Raw genomic sequence first — 27,682 nt, forward strand, 5'->3', positions numbered from 1 at the left:
TCTTCCTCAGATGATGGCAATGCTGTAGGAAAAAACTAATACCAGTTAAGGTCTCAGAGGGATGAGGTGATGGTTTAAGATAAGAAACGAAAGTCAGTTTTTAAAAAGGGTACCTAAATGGCTCCTCAAGCACGCTTCACCTCCACTTCCCTGTGTGAAAAACGTTACCAGCAAAGTTCAAAAAACTCTTTAGGAGAAAAGGGAGACCAGCAGGACTGAACACAGCACTCAAGTCCCAGGGAGAAAGCCCTGGACTAGGTGTACCTGATGGAGAATCACCCTCTGACAATAAAGACACGTTCACACCCATTTAGAAACTCACTTATCAGGATTTCTTTTCTCTTTAATCATCACTCTCAAACTGAGAAGATATACTAGAGGCTCTAAAAGGGTGACTTTTGCAGGTTTCTATATTGCAGCATCATACAAAGATCTGTACGAACAAAAGTGTGCTGTACAATCATGTGCTGAGTTAACAAGTCTTGGAAAGTGTCTACAATGCATGTGAAGGTGACACGAGCAGAGAAGACAGAAATGACAGACTCGGCCCATCTTCCCGGAGCCTGCAGTCCAATGGGGCAGGCAGGTGGAAAACAAATACACCCGAACACACAGACACCTGAACACTCTAAGTGTCACGAGGGAAAAGAGCGGCGTGCCCTGCGATCAGAACAGGGGCATCTAATTTACAGGAGGAAGTGACATTTCAGTTGTGACTGCAGAGTGAGCAGGTGCTGGCCAGGCAGAGGGCAGACGAGCATTCCAAGCAGGGAGACTGTGTGCAAAGGTGCTGAAGCAGGAAGCAGCAAGGGACAGTCACGAAGGGGACAAGGGGGAAGACTGACCTAAAGTAAGATTGCAGAAGTCAGCAGGGGCCGTGCTGTCGCTGTGTTACTCAGGATTTGGGATTTTACTAGAAGTGTGATGGGAAGCGGTTGGCCATCTGAAGTAGGAGAGTGATCAGATCTGTTACACTTAAAATCCACATGGAAATCGGCTGGAGGCTCAAGAATGGATGGGGGGCGGGGTGGGGACAGCTCAGGCAGGTAGTGCAGACGAGATACAGAGGCGGGTTAGACTAGGCTGCAAGGGTCCAAACTACAGCCTGAAGGCCGAATTCAGCCCAAAGCCTGTTTGTGTAAGTAAAGCTTTACTGGAACACAGCCCCACCTACTCATTTACGTCTGGTCTACAGCTGCCTTCACTACCACAGCAGAACTGAGTAGCTGTGACAGAGACCATTTGGCCTGCAAAGCCTAAAATATCTACTATGTGGCCCTTTACAGAACGCCTGCTGACCGATGACTAGCGGATGGCAGTGGAGAGAGAAACAGGTTCACCATACAAGGCAGATTGTATTTATCTGTGGATTCCGTATCTGCGAATTCACCACCTTGCTAAAATTTATTTGTAACTTCAAAACCAATCCTCAGCAGGTGCTTTCAGTCATCCCTGGGCACGCGCACGCTGCCAGGAAAAACCCGGGCTGCACGATGCTTGATGCCTGTGTTCCCAGTTGAGGTCAAAAGAGGTCAGGCTCTGCCTTCTTGCTTCAGCTCTTATACTATAAGCAAGCCTACTTTCCGTGGTCTATTTAGTACCACGTTTTTCACATTTTTTGGTACTTTTTTGCTGGGGATTTTTAAATGACCCCCAAGCATAGTGATGAAGGGCTGTCTAGTGTTCCTAAGTGCAAGGAAGCTGTGACGTGTCTCATAGAAAAATGCATGTTAGGTAAGCTTCATTCGGGCATGAGTTACAGTGCTGTGGGCTGTGATTCAATGCTAATCAATCAACGATACATATTAAATAAGGTGTCTTTAAACAAAAACACACATAAAACAAGGTTATGTACTGATCAGTTGATGAAAATATGAGCAGAGGCTCGCAGGAAGCTAATCCTAGGAGTGGTGGTCCATCATCCCCTAATCCAGCCTCTGCGGTGACTTTATAGAACATAACTATAGCGAAAAACAAGAATGGCTATATTTGGGAAGCAAAAATCAATAAAATTCGGTGATGGATTAAATATGAAGTGAAATGAAGTCGAGGATGACACTCAGGTTTCTGATGTGAACGACTGGGTGGAAGGAGATGCCATTTATGGAAATAAAGGTTTCTGGGAGAAGCACATATTTCAGGTGGTTGACCAAGATTTTTTTTCTTTGTACATGTTAAGTTTGAGATGCTTGTGAGACATCCAAATAGAGATGTCGTGTAAATTGTTGGCTTTATGACTTTGGAGCTCAGAAAAGAAGTCTAGGTAAAGGCACAGCTTTGGGAGTCACTGACATACAGAGACGATGGTGTTTGAAAGCCCTTGGGAGTGGTATGTGCCCCCCACCCGACCCCCGAGCAGGAGGAACTCTGTGCCTTCCTGAATCAACAGCAGGTGAATTTAAACCTTTACCTAGGTGGTTTGATTTGTTTAATATAAAAACACTTAGGGGAGGAAACTAATCCAGTGGTCTATGACTAGAACTGGACAAATGTTCACACCCCTTCACCTAGTAATGCTTCTTTGAAGAGCCGATCCTAAAATTCAGACAGCCCTTAATGGTACACTGAATGACACTGAGAAATGATTCATGATAGAAAAACCAGAAACAACCTTACATTTGGGGAATGCTACACTAATAAAACTACCGATATTCTCCTCTGCGAGTTCTTCAACAGATTCTAAGCTTAGAAATTTCAACCCCTCCAGAGGTTTAATAAATATCCACTTCTGTTTCCTTCAAGCTTTCTTAAAAAACGGATTTTTTAAATCCATTGATAAATTTACCTTTATCCATTAAAATGCAGGCTGCTTCAGGGCAGGGGTGTACATCTGTTTTGTTCGTTGCTGCACCTCTGGCACCTAGAACAGTCTCCGGCATACTTAATGTGCTCAGCAGACTTTTGTTGAATTTAACATTTTAATCACATAGAATTTATCTTGGTATAATGTTGTGAGGTGATAATACCCGTTGCGATTTTTCAAACTGCTATCACGTGGTCCCATTCCCATTTGTTAAATCAGGTTTCCTTGCCCCACCGCTTCGTGGAACCTCCTTCATCATCTATTAAATGCTCACAGACAACAGGATCTTAAATCTGGCACACCTACTCTGCCCACTGATGGGTCTGTCAAGTTTCGTGCTGAATCTGAACCTGTATGGTTTGGTTTAACACATGGCAGAGCTGGCCCCTCCGCTGCTCTTACCTTTCAGACCTGACTGTTCTACGCCGGCCACCTTATCTTTCAAGAAGACCAACAGAAATCAGTTTCTCAAATTTTAAAACATTTGTTCAGATTCTGATTGAAACAAAGAACATTTTACATTGGGAGCAGAACCAACGGATTTACCAGTTCCGCTCTCTTATCAAGGAAGGGATTGGGAAGACTTTCTGCTTTGCAGCTAGAGCCTGGTGGGTAGGGGTGGGAGCTCTGGATCCAGGCTGCCGGGGGGCAACCTCAGCTCAGCCGCCTGTGAGCGGCCGAACCTTCCAGGGCCTCCGCAGCGTAACACAGCTGGGCAGAACCTACCCTGCAGCATTACTACAGCATTCAATGAATTCATATAACTGAAACCTTAGACCAGAACTGGCAATACCAAGGGCTTGATAAGTATGAGCTGTTACCACCTTTTCATAACTCTTTTTCTTAGAGGTCTCAGGCAGATTATTCTCAGATATCTGGTTTAGCTGCTCAAATGGGTTCATGGCGTGGCTGCCCCTTACTATATACCCTCCTACATGCCGGCTCCCGGACTAAGTGCTTTACACTCACCATCTCGTTGGTCCCTAATGGATGGAGAAGAGGCGGATGGGACAGCAGAGCGGGGGTGAGCGTGGGGTGGGAGGATGTGTGTCTGGCAACATCAACGCTCCAGCACCGCCAGCCCCCCGCCGTGGCTGCGCTGCTCCAGGAAGGATCCCGGATCCTTCCTACTCGAGTTAATTGTGGCTCTCCCGTGCCGCATGTTGCACCGACCACTCCAACTGCCCCGTGAGGAGCTGGAGGGCCGGCCGGCCGGCCGGCCGGCCGGCCGGCCGGTCAAGACAAGAGCATGCTCTGGCGTCAGGAGGGCTCAGGGCCTGGCTCAGGAGACTTTGGACAGGTCCTTTAATATCTCTAAGCCTCGATTTCCTCTTCCGTAAATGGAGACAATCACAGAGCTCTTTATGTCGATTAATAATAATAGATTATTACCGTGAGAATGATATCTGCCCATTCTACTCTGAGGCCCCAGGCCAAACTGGATGAACTACAGACTGGCCGGCTCTGGAGAGAGAGAACAAGAGAAAGTAGCCCCTGCATGGACGGGCCCTGGAGGAGATGGGGCCTCAGCTCTCCCGGAGCTGAGGCAGAAAGGCTGGAGGCTCGAGGCCGTCTCAGCCACCAGCAATTAATACCCTGGCCAGGTCTCCGACTCCCACACGCCCAAGGAAAGTTTTCATCAAAGCAACTACATCTGATTTTAAATATACACTGATTTCTCATTCTGAATGCATTCCTCTAAAGTAGGGGCTCTCAATTAGAAATGCAAATTCTCCAGCCCCACCCCAGACCTACTGAAAGAGAAACTCTGAGCGTGGCGCCCAGCGATTTGTTTTAAGAAGCCCTCCTGGTGACTGACGGTTTCCAAAGCTGGAGAAGCGCTTCTCCAAAACAGCCCCCTGCACAAATACTCCCCAAAGTGAGCCCCAGTGTACCTGCACTTGGACCCTGACAACCTACGAGTATGACAAGGCAGAGACACAGCCAAGATACACAGAGTCAAACGATGAGCAGGCAGGTAAGAAGCCGGGCTCGCTGTGGGTAGGTGAGTGGGGAATAGTAAGCAGGTGGAAGCAGGGAGGTGAGATGACGTCAAGGGAGGACAGAAGTGGGAGAGGCAGCGAACGTCAAGGGCTGAAACAGACAAAACGGAAGAGCTGCTGGACTGACCAGGCTCTCTGTCACGTTTCACTGTGGGAACAGCATACTGGTTCCCGGGCTTTCCTTAGGCAGCAACGGGAAATGGGCGCTTGCATCAACCGTGCTTTATGGAGCAACTGTAGCACAACATCAAGGCTGAGCAGGGACAGAAAGGAGCAGAACATCCAGTGAAGCAATCACCAGCCATGACTTGTGTCAACAGGGAACATTTTGAGGTGCCTCTGTTGCCCAAGTTTGTACAGCAAGAAGTCCCCTTATCAGCACTGCCCTGAGAACAGGGCAACAGGGTCTCCAGCCCTGAGCCCCATACTTTCAAGACCCCCAGCCACACCCCTCCCCAAGGGGACAGGTGTCCCCAGGGTCACCAGCTGGGCCCCTGTCCTCTTCCAGACCCTGTTCCGGATCCCTGGGACCCTGGTAATCCCCGTCCAAAAGGCCTCGCACCCACTTGTAGGCCGGCCTTCCCCTGGCAGGGCCTGTGGGGTGCACACAGGGGCCGAGCAGGTGGCCAGGAGGCACCCCTAGGTCCGCAGGGAGGTGGAGGTGGTCGTAGGTTGGACACACAAACCAGGAATCAGTGGGCTGCAGGTTGCCCTGCACCGTCACGCTGGGATTCAGCAATGTCAAGTCAAGCCATCCCTTTGTGTGAAAGTCTGTGTGTTCAAATACTATGAAGGGTTACTCACTGGGATGGAAGAGCTTCCAAGGGAGGTGGGAAGCGCAAGACGGAAGGGACCCCAACAGGATCCTCTGTGGGGTCAGAAAGGCATGCCTGACAACAGGGATGGGGTTCAAGTTTTGGTCACATCAAAGAGAAAGAATGACTCGAAGCTCTACCCTGGGAAATCAGCATTTTTTAAAAATTAATTAATTTTTATTTTTGGCTGTGCAGCGCAGCTTGTGGGATCTTAGTTTTCCAACTGGGGATCGAACCTGGTCCCTCTGCAGTGAAAGCGTGGAGTCTTAACCCCAGGACTGCCAGGGAAGTCCCAGCATTTTTTTTTTTTTTAAGCCACTTAATGACTGAAAAGTGCTCTGAGGTTCTGTGAAACTCATCACAATTGTACCGATTTCTCTTCTGTGGTTTTTTTTTTTTGTTGTTGTTGTTAATAAGTAGTTCGTGGTGACAAGCTGCGAACTTTCTCAGGGAAACATAAGGAACAACTTCCTAACAGAAGACTCTTTAAAAACCAGAGCTGAGGGCTTCCCTGGTGGCGCAGTGGTTGGGGGGTCTGCCTGCCGATGCGGGGGACACGGGTTCGTGCCCCGGTCCGGGAAGATCCCACATGCCGCGGAGCGGCTGGGCCCGTGAGCCATGGCCGCTGAGACTGCGCGTCCGGAGCCTGAGCTCCGCAACGGGAGAGGCCACAGCAGTGAGAGGCCCGCGTATCGCAAAAAACAAACAAACAAACAAACAAACAAAAAACCAGAGCTGAGGGCATGTGGCCTTACTTTGCTCGGGACAGTGGGAAACAGCCCCCCAGGGATGGGCTCGGGGAGGTACCGTGGGCGGCAGGGCACCCAGGAGGACCAGGCCCAGGACCTCCCCCAGGTCTGGGAGAAGGTTCGTGGCTGTGACAGCCTCGTGGGAAGCACACCATGGAGCTCCCACTGGCAGTGCGGCCCAGTGAAGCCCCACTCAGTGGGCACTGTCCTGGAGTTTCTGCGCCCACGGCCGGAGTGACTCTCAAGGCAATGTTGAGGCAGCCTCTTCAGTGCTCTGGGCCTCAGTTTCCTCAAGTGTCAAATTGATACGAGTGTGTGAAGACTGACCCAGTAAGATCCTGAGATACTGTGATCCCAGGGCAGAATGTAAGAGAGCCTACCAAAAGAAGAGAGTCTTGAGAAAAACAGAATCGGTCGTCCTTCGGTGTCTGAGGAGTGCTGGTTCCAGGACCGCTGTGGATACCAAACGCCTAGTATGCTCAAGTCCTTTACATAAGACAGTGCAGTATTTGCACATAACCTACACGCATCTGCTTGTTTACTGTAAATCATCTCTAGATTACTTGTAATATCTAATACAATGTAAATGCTACGTAGATAGTTGACGGGTGCACAGCAAATTCAAGCTTTGCTTTTTGGAACTTTCTGGATTTTTCCCCCAAATATGTTCAATCTATGGTTGGTTGACTCCATGGATGTGCAAGCTGTGGATATAGCGGGCAGACTCTAAGTATCATGGTACTGCTAACACCAGCAAGCTTCCCTGGTCCTAGACCATGGCCGTGAGGGGTGGGGAGGAAACTGGAAAGGAGCAAATATTTACTGAATGCCCGGATCAGGCACGTGGCTAGGTGCTCCGCCACGCTGTCTCGTGTGACCTCAGCAACAGCCCACCTCCATCACCGCGGCGAGCTCGCCTCCCCCCTCCCACCCCCGCACCACGTGGCTCACCCTCTGCTGCCTCATCCCCTCTATGACATCCAGGCCAGGAAAAAAATTACCTGGTTCAAGTATCATTTTGATTATATTGGTTCCCTTTTCCACACCACAAAATGTCTCTCGAATTAGAACCCGTTTTAAGCCTTTCAACAACTGATCCCAAACGCTGACCGTTCTCGGCTGCTGGACTGTTTTGTGCTTACCCCTCCGGCCAAGCAAAAATGACCTTGCAAATGAATTCCATTATGCACTCTGCTTGTTCACCTGGTTACACCGGCACAAGAGCTTTGACTGTTTCTGTTGTCGCTCTGGATAGGAAAACCTCACTTACCCAACATCTTTGGAAATAGGCCGATCCACAGAATTGATCTATATAAATTAATTTTCCCTCTTCCAGTAACTTAACCCTTTAAGAGGCCTTAAATCCTTTCGGGGGAGTAAGTCATGATTTAATTAAACGAAAGAGTTTCTTTATTTTAACCCTTTTCTTATGGAAACATTTCTGTAATACGTTAGAGAAACTCCCCGTCTCAGTTAACAGAACATAATGAATATTGATTAATCTTTTCCTGATGGTGCAGGTCATCCTTAATGAATAACAGTGATCACACTGTGCTTCACGGGCAGGAACTTCAAATGCACCTGCCTCAGGGGCGTGTGCCCCCCCAATCCCCGCCCCCATTATGAGTTCCCCTGAAATTCACCTTCCTGCAGAAGCTCCTGCTATCAGCCTGGATGCTGGTGGAGTAGGTGCAGTGACACAGAACGAGGGTGTAACTTGCTGCCTTTCTGCACAATTTTAAGAACTTACATGCTGCTTTTTGTCAGAGCTCTGTAAATTCTTCATTAGGGGAAAAAAGATCAAACTTCCATAACAAGCAATGAACCAGAGTTTTCCAAATTGCCTTACCATGTGACTTTTAAAAGGATTCCAGACACACATATCATTAAAATTTGCTTCCTTAATGCTATGAAACTAGAAGTTCTATACAGAACTGGCATGATGGATCACTTTTCTTATGATGAGCCCTTGGAAAATCATTTTATATTGTGAATAACCATTCCATAGGTTGAATCAAAAGGGTAATATTGATCTAGAGGAAAATGGTAAAAATATAGGGGGAAAAAAACCTTATTTCATCAGAATACAGTCTGTCACTCTGTGAATCCAAAGTGTCATAACCCAATGTTATGGCAGGTTCTACAGTGATCTTTCACTGAGGATGGACAGCACAACCTGGGGGGAGATGCCCTTGTCCACTCATAGATTAAACTGTATTCTTTCTGTGACAATGAAGGTTTTATAAAGTCTACAGCATTAGCACATGCAAGAGTCAATCAATGTGAATTCTACTTAAACACGGTGGCATTTAATTAATCAGAACCTACTAGAGCAAAATAAGTTAGGCAAGAATTGCTAAAACAGGCCACTTTCAAGAACACTACAAATCTCTTAAATGCCGTGTTTAGAAATAAGTGGCTGTAAAACCACAAAATTATTTTGCAGTTTTACAGGTTTGCTGCTAAGGAAACCATAAACAAGACGAAAAGAGAACCCTCAGAATGGGAGAAAATATTTGCAAATGAAGCAACTGACAAAGGATTAATACCCAAAATTTACAAGCAGCTCATGCAGCTCAATATCAAAAAAACAAACAACCCAATCCAAAAATGGGCAGAAGACCTAAATACACATTTCTCCAGAGAAGATATACAGATTGCCAACAAACACATGAAAGAATGCTCAACATCATTAATCATTAGAGAAATGCAAATCAAAACTACAATGAGGTATCATCTCACACGGGTCAGAATGGCCATCATCAAAAAAGCTACAAACAATAAATGCTGGAGAGGGTGTGGAGAAAAGGGAACACTCTTGCACTGTTGGTGGGAATGTAAATTGATATAGCCACTATGGAGAACAGTATGGAGGTTCCTTAAAAAACTAAAAATAGAACTACCATACGACCCAGCAATCCCACTACTGGGCATATACCCTGAGAAAACCATAATTCAAAAAGAGTCGTGTACCAAAATGTTCATTGCAGCTCTATTTACAATAGCCAGGATGTGGAAGCAACCTAAGTGTCCATCGACAGATGAATGGATAAAGAAGATGTGACACATATATACAATGGAATATTACTCAGCCATAAAAAGAAACGAAGTTGAACTATTTGTAGTGAGTTGGATGGACATAGAGTCTGTCATACAGAGTGAAGTAAGTCAGAAAGAGAAAAACAAATACCGTATGCTAACACATATATATGGAATCTAAAAAAAAATGGTCATGAAGAACCTAGGGGCAAGACGGGAATAAAGACACAGACCTACTAGAGAATGGACTTGGGGATACGGGGAGGGGGAAGGGTAAGCTGGGACAAAGTGAGACAGTGGCATGGACATATATACACTATCAAATGTAAAATAGACAGCTAGTGGGAAGCAGCCGCATAGCACAGGGAGATCAGCTCGGTGCTTTGTGACCACCTAGAGGGTGGGATAGGGAGGGTGGGAGGGAGACGCAAGAGGGAAGAGATATGGGGATGTATGTATATGTATAACTGATTCACTTTGTTATAAAGCAGAAACTAACACACCATTGTAAAGCAATTATACTCCAATAAAGATGTTAAAAAAAAAAGGTTGCTGCTTTTTTTTTTATTGGCAACTATTTCACTAGCTTACTTTCTAATGGCAAAGTTACCCATCAGAAAATCGCAAGTTGAATGGCTTTGCCCATCATATCTTTTGCCTTTTCCATTGGCTCTAGACCAAAGACAGAGGAATACGGGCTGCAAGTCTGACTTGTAGCCACTCTCATGAACACCTCACTTACTCGTAGAGAACCTGGAAAAACAGGTATGGCTTTCGCTGACTCAGAACCTCTGAAGAATTTGATGAACTGTCCTTTCTAAACCTGGATGAATTACACCGAATATTACACCGAATCGTCAAGATTCTTCTGTGCACTCTCTCCTCTTCTTTTGAGAGTAGTTCAACTTTTTTTTTTATGACTTATGTCAGCTGCATTCTGTTTGTCAGACTAAATTCTCCCAAGGTCCTTTCCTGCTCTGGGCTCCACGCTCCCAACAGGTGGAGCTAGGTTTTCTTTTTCTACAACTTCCTTCCCTGAGGGATCTGCTGAGTGACCACCCGATCTATATCCCCACCAATAAGTACCACAAAACTACCTGGAATTAAAGATCTCAGCCAGGCAGCAAAGCCAGGAATTAATTCTCCGACAGCCACGTAAGATGAATGGGTCCATTGGCAACGGCGCTGGTAATGCCAAATGCCAAAAACAGAAAGTCTCTGAGCAGCATGTGCAAATCAGAAGTGTAATATGTTTACAAAGATATAAGATGTAAGTAATGAAAGAGGAAGATGGACTCTTCTGCAAATGAGAGATGGTAATTTCCAGGGATATTTCTAAGGAAATTTGTAATAGCTATTTTCTACATTCAGAAATACTTTTTTGATTCCAAATAAAGAAAATATTTCAAGAGAAAATAGAGAAGTGGGGTCTTCCCTTTATAACTCAAGAAACATGAGCACCTAAGAATTAAGAACCGATGCAAGGGTGCGTGCACGCACACACACACATTAAAGGCATTCCATCTTGAGTCAGACCACGGTCCGGTGAGCTCATGTTTAGTTTTGACTTTCACTTCCCATGCACCCTGAACTCGAGGACAGGGACCCTGCATAAACGTTTGTGAAATGGATGTTTTAAAGACGTGCCCTGCCTGTAAAGTGGGCGTGACGGTGCCTATTTTGTGGCTGTTAGGAGGACAACCAAGTCAATGTGGGTAGAGCGTGTGCCACAAACTAAGTGGGGTCTAAGTCGCAATTACTGCCATTAACTTCAGGCATCTTGGTTTCTTTTAGAGGAAAAAAAAGACCTTTCTATATTCCAGGTTTTCCATTTTCTTTCTCTACCTCCAATCCCTCCCCCACCCCCAATAGGGTATTGCCATACAAAATGGAACTATTATGAGTTTGGGCCTTTCAAGTTCACACTCCATCAGAGGTTATATGACATCTGCTGGCATTATTCTGAACCTCGCCTTTGACAGCAACCCGAAGAGCTTGAATTGTCATCGTAAGACCACCAAAAAGCATTGGCAAATGACACGTTCAGAGAACAATAAAAAATGTTCACGTATCATACCCTCCTGATTGTCACTACTTTGTTCCATACACACCTCAAAGGCGGTTCCTTTAAGATTGGTCTCTACGGGAGGAAGGAAGAGAGAAATAAAGAAACATAAAAAATAAAACACAGGGACTTCCCTGGTGGCGCAGTGGTTAAGAATCTGCCTGCCAATGCAGGGGACTCGGGTTCGAGCCCTGGTCTGGGAAGATCCCACATGCTGCGGAGCAACTAAGCCTGTGCGCCACAACTACTGAGCCTGTGCTCTAGAGCCTACGAGCCACAACTACTGAACCCACGGGCCACAACTACTGAATCCGTGTGCCACAACTACTGAGCCTGAGCTCTAGAGCCTGCATGCCACAGCTACTGAAGCCGGAGCGCCTAGAGCCCGTGCTCCACAACAAGAGAAGCCAGCACGATGAGAAGCCAGCGTGCAGCAACGAAGAGTAGCCCTCACTCACCTCAACTAGAGAAAGCCCGCGCGCAGCAACGAAGACCCAACGCAGCCAATAAATAAATAAAATAAAATAATAATAATAATAATAATAATAAATAAATTAAAATAAAATAAAATACGAAGACTATGAGCATCTGCAACTTGCATAAAGCACCCAATTTTCTTCTGTAGGAAAACTGTTTGGTGCACTGATCCAGAGCCTGGCTCATGGTGGGGCGGGTGCCTCCCCTCTGAGGAGCCCTTGGTAGGGAAGCCACCTCTGGGCGCTCCCTCTCCTGGCCTGCTGCCTGGGTTACGAATGCATCCTGATTAAGGGCAAAGATTATCTTTCATACTTTGGGATACTTTCCCAGAGGCACAGCTGCAGCCCCTGAAACTCTGTTCTAACGGCTTGTTGCCTCATTTTTAAAGTGGAATAGAATGTGCCACTAGAGAAGAGAAATCCTCTACCTGAAACCAGCAGAAGCTCGGTGGGAATAAAGAATCTAGAAAAGTCACAGAGGGGGTCAAAAAAGGCTCTTTCTTCTGTGGCCATAGGGGGTTTATTGTTGCTGGTGCCCAAACTGGAAAAGGAATAGCAGGAGATCAATAATTGGAATGTTGCTATTATTGGTTTTCTAAACTATTTGTGGGTTATTCTTTCCCTGGAGTCATCATGCCTGTAAGCAGCTCAAAAGCTAGAGGGATTTAACATGCACTGAGAAAATGCCTACTACAGCCAAGCGCTTTACCTGTACTCGCTTCTAATGGAGCCCCGGCACAATCGAACAAGGTTTTAAAAAAAAAAAGCTCAGAGAAGTTAAGTAACATGCCCCAAAGCCATATAGCTAGATTCAAACCCCAGGTTTCTCTGATTCAAGTATCGTACCACACTGTCCAGGATCAGGGATAAAATTAATGAGCCTTGATTCACTCCTCAAGTGTGGTAAGAATGAAAACAATATTTATACTTCCTCATTTTAAAAATATAAAACATAAACACAGGAAAAGATAGTTTTGAACATGTGTCATCAAATTCTTTTAATGGAAGATGATTCAGAATCCACTTCTTGGTAGGTGTCTTCAGGCCCATCTGATGATAGACTTCAGCGCTACAGTTTTGAGAACTCTGACTGTATAAGCCAACACTAGTGGACATGGCACAGCCCAGGGACAGTGGAACACAATTAACGTGGGATTTAGGGTCCTCTAATTCAGAACCTATGGCACTATAGACCTTTGTGGTTGGCCTTTGCACTACATATTGGAAAAAGCCTTGCTAAGCAAGTTGATGGAGTAAACATAATTGCAAGGCGAATGTTTAACCTTCTAAAGAAAATAAACCTTTTTAAAGAAGTTTACCTTGATCAGTACCAAGCCATTGAAAACGAATGTGCTATTTATAAACCTATCCTTAAAAGCAAGTCACAGAAGACTGATTATACTTTCCTACCCATTAATTTGTATTATCAAACATACCCTGTTTCCAACAGAGCATTTCTCTCTAAAAACCTGGCAGCTCAGAATGCTCCACTAATGCACTCGGGTCTTCACACCAAATCCCAGCTTGGGGCAACTGCATCCCATTTAAACAAATGAGTACACCCCTGAATTCCAGCTGAAATGCCTCACCTGTCATTATCCTTCTCCTGAGAACCCCATGTTCAATCTTTCAGTAGCTTAAAAACTATTAGAAATCACTCTTCTTGGAGAATTCCACAGGAAAAGCCTTGCTCCTCCAGGATACACGCAAGGAGTCCATGTGCTCTGATGGGGATACGGTAAAAATCAGGTTCGCTAAATCAAGCAGACGTCACCAAGGAGGGAAAAAGGAGGTCACTGGAGTCTTCGAGGCACTCATAGCAGGACGGGAATGTGGGTTCCGCAATACAATGCCTGATTATAGAGGTCACCTGTCTGTTTTAGAGCATGACCAACAGTCTCTTTCAAAAAAGACCCAGACCTAAGCTTGTGCAGAGTGAAGCTGGGACTGCTTGAGGAGGAGTGAGAAGACTAGGAGAAGAATTACAAAGGTATGCAGAAACTGTCTCAGAATCAAAGGGCACAAAGCACAGGAATAATTAAGAGAGCACACAGACAAGACTGAGGGAAACCCAGGGTGGACGGGGTGACCACGCAGGTCACCTGGGACACAGACGGCAGGCTTGCAAATTTTAAAAGTGAGCTCCTGAGACCTTTGAGATCGGTGATGATTCTTACACCACAACATCTTACACACCCACAGGTCTTTATCTGGTATCATGCACTAGAAGAGCACTGTTGGAAGAACAGGAGTGCCAAGTCTTGGCCTCAGGGGTATGGCCTACATTCCATATGGATTTAGAACGCAAGGGACAGGAGGAGAACAGCACAGTTCCCAGGATGGCTTTCCACAAAGTTGACTAAATACATCCCAACCCACATACCCAGCCCCCTGTGAAAAGGGAAAGCAGCCCTTTACTATAGTTCTGAATTCAATGCCAAGTTCCTTCTCCAGTGCTCACCCGGAGTGTCCAGCAGAGGGAGTCTCAAAAGAGGTACTTAATAAAGAGAAAATTGTTTCATTTTAACACTCCACAGACAGTGGAAGCATTGACTGTAGCCCCCTCCCAGAGACACAGACAAACAATGAACGCCCGACTGGGTCCTCCTAGCGTGTTCACAGAGCCACCGGCTCGCTCTTTTCTGCGTGGTGGAGTGATCAGAAATTTCGTTTTGTTTTGTTGAATGGTTAAATGGACCTTGTGTTCTTCAGAATCAAAGAGGAAAGCCCCTGGAATAACATCTCTCTGTTGCCTTCTAAACAGGCCCCTTTGTTTCTAAGAGAGTCTGAAAAAAAATATTTACAGTCCATAGGTTATTTACAGCCTCGTTATCCAGGACCTGACTGGTAACTTTATTCCACCCAGAAACCTAATTCATTTGGAGCCCTGGAACTAATAACAGATTTTCTTTTCAGATAAGTTTTTTTTTAATCTGCCTTTATAACAGAGATAAAACTATTAATGCGTTCCCTGTCTCACTCGCCAGGACAGCTCTCCGGATTTACAGAGGATTAACATCTCCTCGCCCCTCCTCTCTGTTCCCCCACAAACCCTTGCCCCTCTCATTTGCTATTTCATCCACAGAATATCTGAACAAAACCGAAAGAAAGCCGGATGGATTGACGCTAAAAGTATGTAAAGGCTGCTACTTCAGTGATTGCACGAGAAAACATTTCCACGACGAAAATGACTGAAAAAAATCAGGCACCCTTTGCTTCAAAATTCCTCCTACTACAAGCACACAAAAAACACACCGAAGTGTAAAAACTTAGTTGATTTCAGTTTGATTTCTGCCTGGAAGCTGACAGAACTGACTGAAGAGAAACGAAAGAGAGAGGGAGTGCAGGGGAAAACGGAGCGCTCGTGCCTTCCGTTCCTTTCTTTCTTCCTAAAGACAGATCAGAAAAAGGACCCGACGCCAGGTGAAGGTGCACGACGCAGGTTTACCCAGACCGATCGAGACGAACAGACGTCTTGGCTGCCTCCCCGACTTGAAAACCTAAACTACATTTTTCCCTTACACACGCTAATGCGGGGAGATTTTAGCTTACTGCATTGTTCTGCCTGGGTCTGAAATGGACTTTTCCTCTCTACCCCCTCTCATCACCTAGCCCCGTACATTCCGACCCGACAGTCCCCCAAAATCAGAGACTCGCGAAGAATAAAGGAGCGTGGGGTGGGAGTGGAGGGAAATGGGAAGGGAGCTGCGAGGACAGAGAGTGGAAAGCACATCATCTTAAAGGTAATTTTCTTTGGGGGAGGGGGGAGGAGGAAAGCTACACCGTATCACCTTTATTTATTCCAAATAAATAAAGAGCACCGTCATGGGTCTGTCTTTTCCCCGGCGCCCCCTCCTAATTTCTTTTCTTCGGCCAGGAGCCCACCCTCGCACCCACCAACACCCCCCCCCCCCCACCGCGCCTCTTTCTCCACCCTGGAAATAAGATCTGTTCGATTCCGGATCCCGGCCGTTTGCTGGGCGAGGGTGGGGGCGGCGTGGAGGGGGCGGGCAGCCGGTTCGAGCCCCGGGGGTGGGGCGCGGAGGCCGGGCGCCCGGGGGCTGCGGGCCCGGGGGCTGCCCGGCAAGGGGCGGCGGGCAGAACAAAGCTGCGGGGGCCGCGGCAGCGAGGCGGCGCGGGGCGAGCGGGGTCGGCGGGCCGGCGCCGCTTACCTTCGTACACGGGGGCCATCGGGGCCGGGGTGTCCGCGATTCATGGCAACGGAGAAGGGAACGCGGCGCGCGAGCTCGGCCCCCCCAGCCTCAGTCGGAATCTGCCATCTTGAGCCTGTGTCTCCGCTCTCCGTGCAGCCGGGGCCGCCAGCGCCCGCATCACCGCCTCACTTGGCCGGCGCCGGGGGAGGGGGCCGGGCGCCGCCGCCGCCGCCGCCGCCGCGGCCCGGGCCCTGCGCGGGGCTCCGGGGCGGACGGGCGGACGGGCGCAGCGGCCGAGGCCGAGGGCCGAGCGGCCGCGGCCCCCGAGCGGGTCCGCGGTGGGGCGGGAGCCGGGGCGGGCAGCGCGCGGCCAGTCCCCGGCCGGGGCTCAGCTCAGCATGGCTGTGTGTGGGGGCTTCGGCAAAAGTTGCACGGGAGGCGGAGGAGGGGCGGGAGGAGCCGGGGGAGGGGCGGGGGGCGGGGGCGGGAGCGGCGGCCGAGCGCGAGCGAGCGAGCGAGCGAGCCCGGAGAGCGGATTCCGCGCGCAATCGAGCGCCGATGGCACGGATGCGAGGCGGGGAAGGCCGAGCCGAGGGCAGGAGCGGGCGAGGCCAGGGAGGCTCGGCGAGGCCAGGGAGGCTCGGCGAGGCCAGGGAGGCTCGGCGCGGCCCGGTGTGCACACGCTTCAGCTCTGATTGGCAAAGGGGAGCCGGTCCGCAGGGGTAGCAGCCAGAACTTTGTGTGTGCGCGCGAGCTGGGCGGGAGGGAGAACAGACCAGAAGGGGAGCCCCGGCCGGCAGCGGCTCGCCCTTCTCGCACCTGGTTGGCGCTCCCTGAGATCGGTGTACGATGAATGAATGGAGGAGTGGGCGCACGCCGTCCTCGGGGGGAGGATGAGTAAGCGGAGGAGCTTTTGAAATCCAAATGAGGTCAGAGATGCAGAAGCCATTCCGAGCACGCTTAAGAAATGCAGCCCCCGGGTGGTCGCTGGATTCCTGCGGGAATCAGGTTTCCGCCCGGTCCTCACGCCTGTGGTGTCCTGAGGGCACCCCCCCCAACCCCCATAACCTGGACGGGTGGTTCCCTCTACCTGCCTCAACGCTCTCTCCGAACGGGGCTTCAACTAAACACGCTCCAGACTCTCCCCAGTCCGAAGCCTCGCCAGTTCACTGCTGCAGCTTCTTCTTGGATTCTGTGATGGGATGCCCTGCCATCGCCCCCAACTTAAGAAGACTGGAGCCTCCTCTTAGTCAGTGACACATAGATTGATCATAAAAGATATTCAGTGGATGGCAAGCAGCTTTTTAAAAACATGAAGTGTACTAGAATAGAAAAGATTAGACCCATTGCCCTTAGTAAGAGTACCTGTTTATTTCATAAACCTTTTGTTTCGGTTATATATACTGGACAACTGTGCAGGACCAGGATACAAGTTGTATTTCCTGCTGTGGGTCATAGGTCAAAAGTTTGAAATCTGTATTTGGGGAATATAAAATAATGAACAAACCCATTATTTTCCCACTACCTCTTATCCTTTCCAACCTCCATACCCTGTCACCGCCCCCCAAAAAAAACCCCAAAGACAAGCCCTTTCACACACTTACCTAGTTTTGTTAGTAGCACATCATTCCCCCTTTGTCTCAGGATGACCTTTGACTCTGCCGTCTTCCTTGCCCCTATATTCAGTGCTACACTTTACACTGCTTCTCTTAGCCTAATGTCACTCACATTTGCAGAATCCTAGATTACCATTGCTAAAGGGGGTCTCGGAGATCATGTGGGCCAGCCATGCCCTTTTAGAATTGAAAGGATGAGGCCCAGGGAAATGAAGTATATTGCCCAGTGTTAACACAGTATTAAATCTTAGAGTTCAGTATGGAGATTCCTTAAAAAACTAAAAATAGAACTACCATATGATCCAGCAATCCCACTCCTGGGCATTTATCTGGAGAAAACCATAGTTCGAAAAGATATATGCACCCCAGTGTTCATTGCAGCACTATTTACGATAGCCAAGACACAGAAGCAACCTAAATGTCCATTGACAGAGGAATGGATAAAGAAGATGTGGTACGTATATACAATGGAATATTACTCAGCCATAAAAAGGAACGAAATTGGGTCATTTGCAGAGATGTGGATGGACTTAGAGACTGTCATACAGAGTGAAGTAAGTAAGAAAGAGGGAAAACAAATGTCGTATATTAATGCATATATGTGGAATCTGAAAAACTTGGTATAGGCAATCTTATTTACAAAGCAGAAATAGAGACACAGATGTAAAGAATAAACATATGGATACCAAGGGGAAAGGGCTGGGGTGGGATGAATTGGGAGATTGGGATTGACCTATATACACTATTGATACTATGTATAAAATAGAAAAGGAATGAGAACCTACTGTGTAGCACAGGGAACTCTACTCAATGCTCTGCGGTGACCTAAATGGGAAGGAAATGAAAAACGAGGAGACATATGTATACGTATAGCTGATTTTTTGCCGTACAGTAGAAACTAACACAACATTGTAAAGCAACTATACGCCAATAAAAATTTTTTTTTAAAAGGGAGAAAACAAGAATCAATCAATCAGTCAATCTTAGGGTTAAGCTCTTGGCTCCCACTCTGGTGTTCTTTGCTTCATACCATTCATTCATTCCCTTTTTTCTATCCCCCGGCCATCCTTTACTGGTCCTCAGCCCAGTTCACCCTGAACACTTCCACCTTCAAAACATACAGTTTTGACCATGCCATGCTCCTGCTAACAACCTTCAAGGAGTCAACCTGTGCACCTAGGGCTGAGTTTCCTAGCTCCTTGGCTCTGAATCAAGGCAGGCAGGCTCCGACTTACCTTTCTAAGCACATGAGCTCAGCAAGTCCCTGCCTCTCCAGCCAGACTGGTTTACTCGTGGTCCTCTCCCAACCTTGCCCAGCTGTGCCTTTGTGCCTTTGTCCAAGCTGCTGTTTTCCCACCGAGGATGCCTTCTCCATCTTCTCTCTTTAACCAGATTCCACCTGTGCCTGACTCATTTCCTCCACAAAATGGCCTGAGGTAGCGTGAGATTCAGACAGACCTGGTTCCCATCCCAGCTCTTCCGCTTAGTAGCTGTGTGAACTTGATCAAATTACTTAACCTCTCTGATCTTCAGTTTCTGCATCTTGATTATAATGAGAGTAGTAATAATAATAATATTCTTCCCTTGTACCTGCAAGTCTCTATCATGACCTTTACCATACAGGTATAATCTCTCGTCCCCTTTCCAGCACTATCTAATAGAATTTTATGCAGTGCTGGGAATGTAACCATTTGTGGCTGTGGAGTGCATTAAATGTGGCTGATGTGACTGAGGAACTGAATTTTTCATTTTAATTGATTTTCATAGCCAACATATGGCTAGTGGCTACCATACTGGATAATGCATCTCTAAGCTGTAAGCTCAGTGGGGGCAGAGACCATCTTGGTTGACGTGATATCTCCAGCAATGAGCACACTGCCTGACACATGGTAGGTACTGCAAAAATATTTGTTCGATGAATAATAGCTACCATTTATAGCATGCTCCCTCATGTCAAACACAACACCAAGAGCTTGGTGTAACTTATTTCATACAGTCCTCCCTACAGCCCCTGGGGTGGGATTAGATTAGGGACAGAGTTTGTACAGAGGGCTAGCAGATAGTAGAGTTCCATGAAAGGTGGATTTTATTATCATGAAAACCTCCCTGTGACCAAAATCCAACTGATTTTTTATCTTTTCTTTCTCCTGCCCATCACACACACTCTGTTGGACTCAGCACACTCCAGTCTAGATGGCTGACTCTCCTTTTCTGTATTGGCACCCTGTCCCCACAACTGGGTTGGCAGCATCTTGGGGCAAGGTCCATGGCATACTTGTTTGGATGTCCCTCGGCTCAGGTCTTGCACTGATTCATGTGTTGTAGCTGCCTCTAACTTCGTCCCCGCTGCTGTCTAGCCATGAGTGATTCTAGGTGGTCTCACTCTCTGGAACACCTCCTCTGTCCTCCCAAAATTCATATGTTGAAACCCTAACCGCCGGTACCTCAGAATGTGACTGTATTTGGAGATGGGGCTCTTTAAAGAGGTCATTAAGTTAAAAGGAGGTCATTCAGGTGGGCGTTAATCCAATATTGCTGGGGTCCTTATAAAAAGAGAATTAAGACAGAGACACCAGAGGAAAGACCATATGAAGACACAGGGAGAAGGAGGCCCTCTGCAAGCCAAGCAAAGAGGACTTAGAAGAAACCAACCCTGTCTACGCTTTGATCTCAGAGACTCCAGAACTGTGACAAAATTAATTTTGGTTGTTAAAGCCACACGGTTTGTGGTACTTTAGTATGGCAGCCCAAGCAAATGAATACACCCCACTAGAAGGCAAATTCAAATGAAGAAAGATCACTTGTGTCAACTGAAAACATCTTGAGGGTGGCCTCCTTCCCACCGGAAGGGAACCGTCTTGGGTGTGGAAATGGAGTCCCATGAAAGAAGAGGAAGATGGGGCCCAACAGACAAGCCCCCCCCACCTGCTCTTCAGATCACGGTGACCAAAGCTGACCCATGTGATGCACAACTGCAGTAGAAAACGTTCCACTGAGCTAGCGTACTTGGCATCGTATAGATGGGAAATGTTATTTAATGAATTTAGATACGTTTTCATGATTTGACAGATTGAATCTGCTTGCCTGTCTCCCTTCCCTCCAGTGACAGCAGTCAGGTGAGAGGGGGATATAAACCCAACAGCGAAACTCCACTGAGGGAGAGCGGGAAGGGAGAGAATCTGACACGGAGTCCCAGGGGGCATTTGAAAGATGGGAAGAGGGAAAAGAACAGGAGAGAGAGGGAAGGAGGAGGAAAACCTGGATGGATGGTCCCTTGACATCCTAGGGCAGAGACCATTGCAAAGGGAGGTGAGGTCAGCAGTGCTGTGTGCTAATCAGGGGTCGCACAAGACGCGGGTGGGGAGCAACCAAAGGTCTGAGCAACGAGAGTTACATTAGTGCCTTTAGTAAGACTAATTATGGGGCACATATAGGGTTCTTAAATTCAGCCTCCAAAGAATGCGTAGTGTTTGATAGGGAGAGATGGGAAGAAGGGAGGAGGATCAGGGAGGTGCCAGAAGAGGGCACTAGAGAGCATTCCAGACCCAGAGCATGACCAAAGTCCCCGGGTGAGACATGAGATGGGCCCAGGAACTAGCACATTTGGCCCAGAGATAGTATGCATTGTATCTTATTTATTTAATAAACACATTAGCACCTAGACAGTGTTCTAAGATGTTTACAAATATTAGCTCACTTAACAAATCCAGTAATTTACACTACGTAGAACTCTAGGTTGCCGAAAGACCATTCAACTTCGGTATGCTATGAGAAACATAATAAAGGCAAGAGAACTGGAAGGGATTTAGTAACCACCTACAGCAGTTACCTCTTCTAAATCTGCTTTCTACAAAATGGCATGAGTAATATCTTTCCCAGGGATCAGTAGAGTAAACATGGGGGAGCTTGGACCTCGTTTCAAATTCATTTTGCTCACAGGACAAGTAACAAAGGGTCTTTTCTTCATTTATGCCTGCAGTTGTGAAAATGCACAGCATCACAATATCCTCAAGGCCACAAGATGGAGATATTTTTCTTTGTGGTGTATACATTCAGGTGTGCATGTCTTGCTCTCACTCTCAGGGTGCTCACCGTCTGCTGCCCCTGCAGGTTGCACCTCATTCAGACTTGGTGTGTGTTGCCCTCATTTGCCTTCCTGGGCCTTATTTCTGGGTCAGAGGCTGTGGCTTTGTCTTTGAGGATGTGGCCAGCGGGAGGCAGTTCACTTTTCAGGATTCGTCTTTCCAGATCTCATCTCTTTTTTGGCGTTTTGCTCTTTGTGTGTTTTCCTCTCTCTCTTTGACAATGTATCTGTCTCATCTTCTTTTCCTCTGTATCTTTCTACCTCTTCCACACATTATTTCTTCTCTCTCTCCTTTCCCCTTTCTTATAATTCTGTTTCTTAACAAGTCACAATGCAGGCCTATATTTGTTTTAGTTATTCTTAAGAAATTACTTCCTATTTCTGCTTTAAACCTTCGATCGTCTGAAATGATACATTTTGCATGGAACTGGTGTTTGATAACTACAGGACTCCTTAAAAGCTTCAGGGGCAGGGCATTATACCACAGAGGATGTGAAAGGCTGGACACTGCATTCAAATCAGGAAAAACAGGAGCTATGGCTTTAAGGGCAAAGGGTACAGTGAGGCTTGGCAGGGTGACGGGAATCTGTTTGTGGAAATGGCAGCCTTGGAGGAATTACACCAGCAAAATCAGGGGAATAGGGAAACCATTCATTTTCTGCTTCTGCTCCTAGAAAAATGATCAGACACCTGAACGGGGATACGGGAAAGGTAAAGAGAGGCAGGAATGGCATTCAGCAGAAAAGAGTCATAGAAACAAACAAACAAACAAACTCACAAAAAAACCCAAAACCACAATCAGCCTGTGAATGTAAAACAAGCTATGATGTAGACACACAGAAGATAGGGTGATTTTGTTGGAGGTTTCAGGAATGGCAGATTAGGGTGGATCTGCAGGAGAAAAAGAAGCAATCCAGCCCTGCAGGGAAATTTCTGTGATGAGGGAAGATGGGTAATAGCTTGGTTTGCCTGACATGCAGTCCAGGCTGAACTTGGATAAACTAGGCAGACACGGCACAGAGAGAAGCCTCTAGCTCAAGAGTGGATGCAGAAAGGAGGGCAGACACAGGAAGAGCTCCTTTAAAAGCCCGAGGGTCCTGTTAAGCCAAGTTAAACCTAGCTCAGTGATTAATCAGCGGGATTGAGCATTTCTGTGCTGTGCACAGTTTGTATCATAAAGTCTCCTCCCCCGGCATGAAAGAGCCTGCCCCTATGTGGTAGCCCCCAGAGGGAGACTGACTGGAATGGCAGAGGGCTGTCAGGGCTGGCTCTTTGCTCTGATGTTGCCCTGAACGCTTCGATGCCAAATCCAGTGCCCTTTTCCATCTCCTCCCCTGGTTGATCTCTAGAAAAACATTAGTTAGATGCTGTTAATCCCTTCATTGTTCTTGAATCAATCCCCTCCCTTTTCATAACAATGCACTTCTAAAATTTCCCTTCAACTCTCCTGGTCATTCCTTCTCTCTCCCTTTCTTCCTTCCTTCCTTTCTCTCTTTCTTCCTTTGTTTCTCTCTCTCTTTCTCTCTCTCTCTCCCTTTCACTCTCTCCCCCTTTCTCTTCCTTTCTTCCTTCCTTCCTTTTCTTTCTTTCTTTCTTTTTTTCTTTCTTTCTTTCCCTTTCTTTCTTTTCACCAAGAAATTCCGTTCATCAAATGTTCAGTGATTGCTTACTATGTGTTAGAGTCTATAGCAGGAGCTGGGAGTAAAAAGGGAATAAGCCACAGAACCCCTTTTCAGGGAGCTCCAGTTCAAAACTACCAGGTAAAGTGTACAATACAGTATGGTGAGTACAACAATTAAAAGATGCACATGGTCAAAAGCTGGCACAGAGGGACAAATGGCAAGGAGTGTGTTTATAGGAAGGGGGGGAGATGGGTGTCTGTGCCCAGCAGCATGAATTCTGGCTTGGGGACAGTATGTAGAAAGGCATGTGTGTCCAGGATCTGTAAGAAGTCAGAATACTGCTAAACACAAAGAGCAGTGGTCAGGGAGGGAAGCCAAGTCAAGGAATGTGGGTACATATTCTATATGTGCCAGGTGTGGGGAGAAAATGAGCTCAATTTTGAACTGGTGAGTTTAAGGTTCCTATGAGATATTCAGATAGGAATGCTCAGTTGCCAAGTGGGTGTAGAGGGCTGGGGGATAAAAAAATTTTTGAGTCATCAGTATATCATGGGTGGCTAATCCCATGGGAGCAGGGAGATCACACAGGGAGAGGTTATATATACATGGTGGTGTTTCTCAAAGTGTGGTCCTTGGGTCACTTGCATCAAAACCACACAGGGACTTTCTAAAGATGCAGATTCCTCAGGGGGAACCCCAAACCTACTGACTCAGGAATCTCTGAGGGTAGTGCCTGGGAATCTGCATTTTAAATTCACCCCCTAGAGAATACAGTTATAATAGGGAAGTTCAACAGCCACTGGTCTGGGGCAGCCACTGGTATGAGAAGCTAAGAGTTTAAAGGATGGAACTCAGAAGGGGAACACCTAATCCTTCAAGAGGCTGTGTGATTTTCTCTAGGATTAGGTGCTACCCCAGAGTCCTGACATCCTGGAGATGAACTGACTTGGAACCACTAATTTCCAAGAATCTTGTTAAATGAGAGAAGTGAGGTCTTTTTTTTTTTGAGGTACGCGGGCCTCTCACTGTTGTGGCCTCTCCCGTTGTGGAGCACAGGCTCCGGACGCGCAGGCTCAGCGGCCATGGCTCTCAGGTTCAGCCGCTCCGCGGCATGTGGGATCTTCCCGGACTGGGGCACGAACCCGTGTCCCCTGCATTGGCAGGTGGACTCTCAGCCATTGCGCCACCAGGGAGGCCCTAGTTTTTTTCTTTTAAAAAAAAGGTTCTTTTGTCATAGAATTCTGAGGACTTTCACTGTACATGTGAGATAAATTTGAATTTTTAAAGAATTTCTTTTGAAATATGGCAGTATCTTCAGCTCACATTCTGTTTGCTGTGGGTGATACACTTAATCAACATTCAGAAACTGCTGATTTGCTTATCTTTTCTTGAGGAGACATATACTGCCTGGCTGATTTGAGCTAGTTTGTCTGGTTGAGTTGGATGTTTCAATAGAAGGCAGAACAAAAACAAAAAGTAAGATTTCTTTTTAATATTCTTAAATTTCCTTGTGTTCTTTCAACACTGTTTTGCTGATTCTAACTCCTGAACGTTAAATTCTGGGTTAAATAACCACTGAGAGGGGAAGGTGGTGAGCAGCAGGGAGGGGTCAGAGTTCTTTCTTCAGGAAAATAGGCTGGTGAGTAACAAGAATACATCACTGGGCACCTGAGTCTGAACTTTGGGCAAAGCCAGGGCCATGCCTGGAGAACATGTGCTAGAAACGGGCTCAACAGGGCATTAGGTATGAGACCAACCCTGCCCACCTTGTCCCCCAACCCCCGCTGTCATTCACTGAACCCCATTTCCCTTACCCAGTGTTCTTAAACTTTTTTTTTTTTTTGGTACGTGGGCCTCTCACTGTGTGGCCTCTCCCGTTGCGGAGCACAGGCTCCAGACGTGCAGGCTCAGTGGCCATGGCTCAGGGGCCCAGCCGCTCCGCGGCATGTGGGATCCTCCCAGACCGGGGCACGAATGGCATGTGGGATCCTCCCAGACCGGGGCACGAACCCGTGTTTGGCCACTGAGCCTGCGCGTCCGGACAGCAGAGGCCACAACAGTGAGAGGCCAAGGTACCACACACACAAAAAAAGAGACATTCCAGAGCTGGAATCTATAGGCCTTAATGACTAGTCGTATGGGGAGGAAGGGGGAGTGTTACGGGTTAAATTGTGTCCCCCACCAAAAAAAAAAGACATATTGACGTCCTAACCATCAGAATGTGAGCTTATTTGGAAATTGGGCCATTGCAGATGTAATTAGTTCAATTAAGATAAGGTCATAGTGCAGTAGTGTGGGCTGTACTCCAATATAACTGGTGTCCTTATAAGAAGATGGCCGTGTGAAGGCAGAGACACAGGGAGAAGGCCATGTGGAGACAGCGAATTGGAGGGGTGCATCCATGAGTCAAGGAATGCCGAAGATTGCCAGAGAACCACCAGGAGCTAGGAAAAGGCGAGGAAGTATTCCCCTCCAGGTTTCAGAGGGAACATGGCCTGTAGACACCTTGAGGTCAGACTTCTTGCTTCTAGAACTATGAGACAATACATTCCTGGTGTTTAAGCCACTGAGTCTCGGGTACTTTGTTACAGCAGCTAAAGGAAACTCGTACAGGAGGCGGTTAAGCCACACCAGAGCGGTGAACATGCAGGCTACTCTGAACTTTTATTATTACAACCATTACAGAGAAAGAGGAGCTGGAAAATATGAACATAAATTAAAAGGAAAACCCCAAAATGCTTCACATCAATTCAGAAATGCCTGAAGCCCCACAGCTGCTGCTGGAACTCAGTCTCCTCAGCCCCTGGGTTTGCCTGGTGGTTTAGATGAGGTGATGCGTGTAAAATTGTTTTGTACACGTAAAGTGCTCTGGGTGTGTGAAAGCTCTGTCTTCACTTTAATTAAATCAAAACACAAGGTCATGTGTTGGAGTTGCCCACACAAATAGTTCCCACCCACAGGCCTGGTGACATAATTTGTGGAGCCCAGTGCAAGTTGAACATGTGAGCCCCTGGTTCAGAAATTATTGAGAATTTCAGGACAGTGTCAGCAGAGCATCAAGCCAAGCACATGGTCCTGTGCACCTGCCCTTGGGAAAGGAGCAGCCAGACCCATGGGGGTGGGGTGGGGCTTAGAATGCTGAGCTGTGCCCAGAGCACCATAGGATTGGACTGGAGGGAAGAGGAGAAACGGGGAGAAAAGGCTCAGGGATGAGAATGGAGGGATGAACGTAGTGCATTGAATGGAGAGTGCCCTGCCCAACAGGGGACAGAGGTTAGGCAAGACTGAATACAACACACATGTAGACAGTTACATTGGGCCTGCACTGGGGACAGCCTTTAGTGCCAAGCAGAGATGTTCGACTCTATTTCTATAAGCAATGGAGGAGCACTGAATATTTTCCAGCAGGAGTCCAAGTTGGTAGAGAGTGAAAAACGGAAAGGAAGGGTTGGGAAACAAAAGCTATAAGGTTTTGAGTCCAGGTCAATCCTACCTTGTAAACTATTATCAGAAGAAGACTTAACCCCTCTCCCCAGCTCTCTGTGCATGACACCTGCCTATATGCTGAATGATGGTCCTTGGGGTGATGGTGTGTCATTCTGACCGGGTTTAGCACACCCACACCCCAGACACACAGACTCACCTTTTGGTCTGCTTTGTAATAATTTGAGAAATTACAGAAAATGCCTATCCTTTTAGTATCTCTTTATTAATGAAATGGCCAACCGAGTGACTAGGATTTGATGATCTTTTTACTATGGTCTCAGCTCACTGTATCCTGTAAGAGTATTTTTATCTAGAGTATTTTTTTCTAGAGTATTTTTAGGTCTGTATGTGTAGTTCTAGGTCAATTCCTCCTTCGACTGACACTGAGCTTTAACTGCTGCTTCGTCATCTGAACAGTATGGTTAGTTAGGCCCACGGGTGAAATGCCAAGGCATCTGTTTATATGTTCCATCATTTCCTCCTCAACATCAAGTGTACATATCTCTCTACAATAACTTCCCCTTTATCCCACATACCTGTGACCACGTGGTAATCATTCTATCCCAAACAGCTGCATCAAGATCTTAGGCTTACTAAATAATTTGTCTTAGCTACAGAGTCAGTGGAGCTTTAATTTAAAATGCAAGTAGGGACCAGGGGGATCCTTTGGGTTTCATGGTTGAATGAAGTATTCAAACGTCCCCCACTTCTACTACTACCACTAACAGCATGCTGATGATTTTTGACAACTGGAACAATTCAAGTCCTGC

The sequence above is a fragment of the Hyperoodon ampullatus genome, assembly GCF_949752795.1.
Source record: "Hyperoodon ampullatus genome assembly, chromosome: 9".
NCBI lineage: Eukaryota > Metazoa > Chordata > Mammalia > Artiodactyla > Ziphiidae > Hyperoodon > Hyperoodon ampullatus.